This window comes from Sitophilus oryzae, unplaced genomic scaffold (genome assembly GCF_002938485.1).
Source record: "Sitophilus oryzae breed Bouriz unplaced genomic scaffold, Soryzae_2.0 scaffold_1112_pilon_pilon, whole genome shotgun sequence".
NCBI classification, from domain to species: Eukaryota; Metazoa; Arthropoda; class Insecta; order Coleoptera; family Curculionidae; genus Sitophilus; species Sitophilus oryzae.
In genome coordinates this window covers 440070-446666 of record NW_022145741.1, presented here as the reverse complement: position 1 = coordinate 446666, position 6597 = coordinate 440070, and positions in this window count along the sequence as shown.

The window sequence follows — 6597 nt, the reverse complement described above, 5'->3', positions numbered from 1 at the left end:
CTGTTATTACTTCGTTCAGTTACGTATTGCTAACTGACCTGGTAGACCTTTTTTCTCATATTTTTTCTTTTAATGTTTCCCACATTTTATAAGCTGTCTCCTTATCTCTTAAAGTTTCGAGTTGACTATCTTCTACACACTGGACAATTAACGATTTTGCTTTTGCATCTTTCTTCACCAAAGCTTCCTTTTCTTTTTCACTCATTGCACCATTTATCCTTATTTCTTCATTGATTGCATCAGTTACATTATTTTCAGCAAGAATCATTTCCATTCTAAACTTCCAGTTAAAATAATTTAACCCATTCAGAGCTTCAATTGAATATAATTTTCCCATTTGCGCCATTTTCGTACAAAACTTTCCCGGTATATTTCCTAACCTTACTTTTGAAAAACTCGCAAATTCCTGGGATTCTATTTGTTTTCACCAATTCCTTTTTATTGCTCTGGATGCTCTGTGTCCTCTGGGTGCTCTGGGCACTCTGGGCCCATAACCTTTTAAGAAATACGCAGTGGTTTAACAACTATTAACTATTTATTTATGCATTACTTGAAGCATAAAATAATTAACTAGAAAGAAGTGTCAACTCTGTGTTAAATCTTGGAAACACGATACGCCACCGAAAGCCTTCGTTGTCGTCTGGAGAACTAATTTTCCAATTGACAGGTTGACATGATAAGGACATGATGGCTTAATTTTCATTTCCGTTTCCGGTTATTCAATGGCGGGCCCTCTTTCAGTTCAAATCTGTCTATACATTTTTTTCTTTTTCATAAATAAAACCAAAAATAATTTATTCACATATATTTATTTGAAATATGGAACAACGTGACTAAATAAATATAAAAATATAGAAAGGATTGTATTGTTTCAATACCAATTAGTTAATTATATAATTAACGTTAATTAGTTAAGGTATAAGCATAACTCACAGTAATTTGTAAATAAACACACGTATTCGCAGACTTCAAGTTGTTGGACACAGGAACATGAAAATGGGAGCCTTATACAAAAACCTGAAAACAGAAAAAACAAATTTTTATACTAAAATTAACAATGTAAAAATGTATACAGTACAGTACTCATCATAATATACTGTTTAAAAAAAGCATCCATTGTTCCCAAAGAGACCTGGCTTATAAATCAAAAAGCAAAAAGAGACTTTTGATAGTTAACATCAGATTCATCAGTCCGATTTATTGCATTATTGACAATAAATCGCACATACTGGAGATAACTAATGTTGGATATAGTTAAAAACGATCTTACCTTGCTGTAAATGTTTCCATTTTTCCAAAAAATCAACCGATCAAAGGGATTATAACACCAGTTTCTTGCATCTAAAATAAACAGTGTTTTATTTACTACCTATTTTTTCATATACATGGGACATACCCACTACTGCAGAAACGTCATTTTCTCCAGGATTCTTCATGTAATATATATTTTTATATACTTTATTACCTTTATATTTATAAATTTCAATGAAATATTAAATTAACTATCCAAAACGAAACTAAACGGATTGAATTAAAATGGCGTCGAAACTTGTTCTAGAACAAATCTGATGTTGTCTCTGAAACTGAATTCTGTCAATTCTAAACACTGTGAAGTTAGACAATAGTTAAACAAAAAACACTTGCTGATCCTTGTCTAGGCGGTCATACTTGTCGTGAGGAGCATGACAGGAATGACACTAATGACTGTTTCCAATTTCCTATTTCGAGCTGTCACCCCCCTGACTTGAAGCGTACATGCAGTCATAAAATCTATCTGTCAACTCTCTATAGTAATGTGGTAATAGGAATGTATACATATCATACAAAAATAATAAGATTTATTTTTAAATTAACTATTTGTACTTTAGACCAAATTAAAACTTAGTTTGTGATTTATCATTAAATCTTCTTATAATTGTTAATGTCTTAATCTTAAACTAATTGCTTTCTGGAAAAGATAAAATGTTAAAATATCTTAATTTTTTTTTTTTTTTTTTTTTTTTTATGGAAAAATATGGTTATAAAATCATATTTTGCTTAAAGTAAATCCACAAAATTAGGGTAAGAGCATAGAATCTTAAAGTAGCAGAAAAATTAATGCAATATATGTTAAAGAAATTAAACAATTAACTGTTAAGTTTCTGAAAGCTGTTCTACCAATTTTTAATTACGAGGCTAAAACCTTTTAAGGCCTCCGTAGTTTGTTTTGATGGAATGTTAAGAAAACCTATGAACATGACATGGAGCTACAGCAACTTAAAAAATCAAAAAAGAAAAAACTACATCCCTTTTAATTTCCCGAATTTAATTAAGCAATTTTTAGATGAGCATAATAATCTAGAGCAATTGGATTAATATAGGAATCTAGAGTTTTATCTCTATTTAATTATTGACTATTGAAAATACAAATAAACGTTCGTGTTGTGCGAAATATTAAATAATAATATAAATAAATATTTTTTTTTTTTTTTTTAGAAAAAAAAATAGCTTACATGACTATGAAATGAAGATCGATTATTATTTTATGGAAATGTCCTCAATCGTAATTTCCCAGCAAACTGGACCGCCGTTTTCTAATACGTAATATTTACATAATTTTAACAAAATATAAAAAACTATATTTGTTTCTTACTGAAAATAATTCCAAAATAAATTGCAATCTGGCAACATCCAAGATGTGCGCATGCGTAGTGTCTGTGACTATATGCAGCAAAAACTCTTTCATGGAGGTTGTTAATTCATTTGTGTTTGTCAAAAACTCTAACGTGATTGTCGGGTAAGCCAGTGACTGGCTAGGGCTACGACACAAGTTGAGTTATCTATGTGTAGGAATTGTTGCTCCATAGCTCCCCCCAAAATATAATGAAGATATTGACGGCCCAAAAGAAAAAAAGCCTATTTGCAGAGCATTTCTTCACGGACCAATGGCGTCAGTATTTGAGAATGAAACATATAAATTGACTATACCTATTTTTTTACTCATTCACTACAATGTAATGAGATATTATTGTAATTAAATCCAAACCGTTTTTTGGAAAAAAAATTATTAAATTTTATTTTTAAATGACACGCTCTGTTTTTTTTCTCTGTTATCTGTCTTACAAAAAAATATCCTTATGTTTCATGTATGGAAACCGAAGTGTATTCTGAAGCCGCAAAGATATTTCCTCTATGAGAAAAAAGTTATATCTTTAGACGCGTCAGAATAACCAAAATTTCTCATCTCAGATGTTCTAATTGTGAGTGCTTAATGTCAAAACTTTAAATATATACTGAAAATTTGAAATATTTCAAATACCCCTTTGGCACCTTGAAGTAATACAATATTGAAAGAGTAGTATGCCTTGCACAGAATTTAATTTGCATTAGGAATAGATTTCCTAGATTAGTAATGATATGACTCATAGAAATTAATTAACATATTTCTATCACTCGTTTAAGTCTATCTATTTAATGAAATTATATTAAATGGAAACACGATATAAATAATTAAGGACATAAGAAATTAAAATTACAATTAAAAAAAAAAATATTTTCCAGTTTATTCAAAATTATTGATTATAGGGAAACAAAAGTTCATAAATAATCGTATAACAAGAATTGAATTTTGAATAAGTTAAAAGCTCAGTCAGAAAGTACGGATAAAGACAAAGTATTAATACAATATTGCAAAGTAATAACACTGACATTTTTATTGTTATATTATAAAATTTAGTGCAATTATTATATTCTAAATTTTTGAAAAATTTACTATATCATACCATGATTATGGGGGCGCTTTATTTTAAAGTGTGCCGACTGTCTGTATTTTTATCCTAGTAATTTTTTACTGTAGTATCGTACTTCAATATGATATATATCATATTAATAGATCTACTTCTTTCTATGCTACTATATCCTTTATAGTCATTCAGTGCATATAATCTACTTTATTAAGAGAAGCGTTATTATAATCTATTGTAATCCCTAATTCTGTGTCCCTGGTTCTGCATACACAATTATATCATTTTTTCTACATACATGATTTTTAAAATTCTTTCTCAAAAGTTGACCATACTATTTTTTTCAGAGAAAGGCGTTCCTACAATATGATATAAAATTCAAACATTTATAAATCATTATCCTACTAGTAGTATCCATACCAAAATTCCATAAGAATAACATATTGTTACTTGTAACTTTCTGCTATGTCCACACATATTTCGAACTAGAAAATAAAAAAAAAAAAAAAAAAAAAAAAAAAAAACAAAAAATTAATTTTGTTAATAATTACATATTTGCTTAAGATACAGTATATTTATATATAGTGTTAATAGTTGATATTCTAGTTTAGTGTATTGTCATAATATACAATATTTTTTAAAAGAATATGATATTATATTAGATAAAAATTTAATTACCAGACAGATTACTATGTAGCTAATAGATTCCACAGGCCGCGCAGCTACAGTACCCCAAAACAATCTAACCCAACAATTTCCCACCCCCTTCTATTCCATTTTATCACAACCAAACCAATCGAAACAATCTTACTAAATCAGAAATCTATCGATCCAATAAATTCTTTAACACACACCTTTCTTCGAAATTTTTACTTCCAAAAAATCAAAGCAAAACTTAAGATAATATCAAATATATTTTAAATTTACATTTTTTTTTTTTTTTATTTTTATAGATATAACAAATTTTACATTCTCATTGCTACTTTTTTTTATAAAAATATAATAACATTTTTCGTCCACTTTTAGCAGCGAAATTCTGTCGGCTTTCAGATACGAAAAACTGCGATTTCATTAATCAATAACAAATAATATCTATTAATTAAAAAAAAAAAAAAAAAAAAAAAAAAAAAAAAAAAAAAAAAAAAAAAATTTAAAATACGAGTTTTTTTTTTTTTATTTTTTTACGTAAAATTACGAATAATAATCCATCCAGTGCCTGTCTATGAAAGGCAGCCGCTCCCAGGCGAATTTATGACGTCACGCTAGTTAGAATTAAGGATTAATAATATATTTAACATACATGGAAAACCCTAATTATTCCTCAGAGTTTTGGTTTGTATTTTAAAATGATATAAGTTTACATGAAAATATAATAATATACAGGTTTTTTTTTTTTTTTTTTTTTTTTTATTTTATTTATATAAATACTTTGGCAAATACTATACTATACAAATTGCCAGCAAAATGTTTAACACATGTACAAGTATTAATACATAAGATAACTGACGGTAAATGTAAATAATTTCAATTGGTTTGAAAATCGTCTAATTTAACAAAAAAAACATCACTATCTATTAATAGTGGTAATATCTTCACAAAATTCTTTATGTATATTTTGCAAGTAACAATGTTCGAAAAATTATAGTTACAAATAATACAAATATTATCTAACGAAAAAGTGCTTGTCAAGCGATGGCTATGAAATGAATATCGTTGACATTTTGATATGTAAAAAATATTCTAAATTTTTTTTTTTTTTTTTTTTTTTTTTTTTTTATGAAATATAATTTTAAGTTCTCATTTTCAAAATAAATAATTTTCATTTTTATGTTAAAAAAACGTTTCCGCTAACTATAGCCTTCCATCATTGTTCAATTAATAAAAACTCAATAAAAAAAAAAAAAAAAAAAAAATTAATATACAAATTAATTCACACCTCATAATGATTTTACTGCATTAAAAACTAATAAACTTATCAAATATTTAAATTATTATATTAACAGCAATTAATAAACAATATAAACTGATCCAAAAATATACCGAAACGTTTTTTTAAACCAAATAAAAATAATGAAAAAACCAAATGAAACTTAATTCATCGTTTTTCCCGAACCTAAATCCCAAAAATCAAAAAATTTAGGATATTTAAAACAAGGTTCAAGAATATCAAATTTTCCAAGCTTGTCAATTCTATTACTTATCTATTGGTACACTTATTTAGCGAATGTCATCATGTTCATGTACCGAAGCCATCTAAGACGCCATTTTTTTTTTAATATAAAAAAAAAAAAAAAAAAAAAAAAAAAAAAAAAAAAAAAAAATAAAACAATGAAATATTATTCTTGTATTCTTTAAACACCTTTATTCTTAAAACTTAATTTCGTATTAACAAAATATTACCCATTTATTGTTTTTTAATCATATTTATTCAGCCATCACTAAATATTTCGAATTAATTTAAAAAAAAAAAAAAAAAAAAAAAAAAAAAAAAAAAAAAAAAAAAAAAAAAAAAAACATTTTATAATATTATCAGAACAAAAACACATATCTTCTTCTTTAATACTGTATCAGTCTTGTCTTACAAAAATCTTTTTAAATTTGACTAAAATAATAATTTTTATAATAATTTTTTAACCTAACATATACTATTCTTTATTTTACCCTGTCAAATATACTAGTGTTGAATCTATCGAAGCTAAACCAGCAACACTTGGAGTGTAGATTCCACAATATGAATTAAATAAACATAATCCAGTTTCAACATAACCCCATAATGAGAAAATATTACTATTCTAAATTACTAAGATATTTTCAATAGATTCTCTTGATTTATAAACTTACTACACCTTTTCCTCTTCCCAGAACACTATTAGTC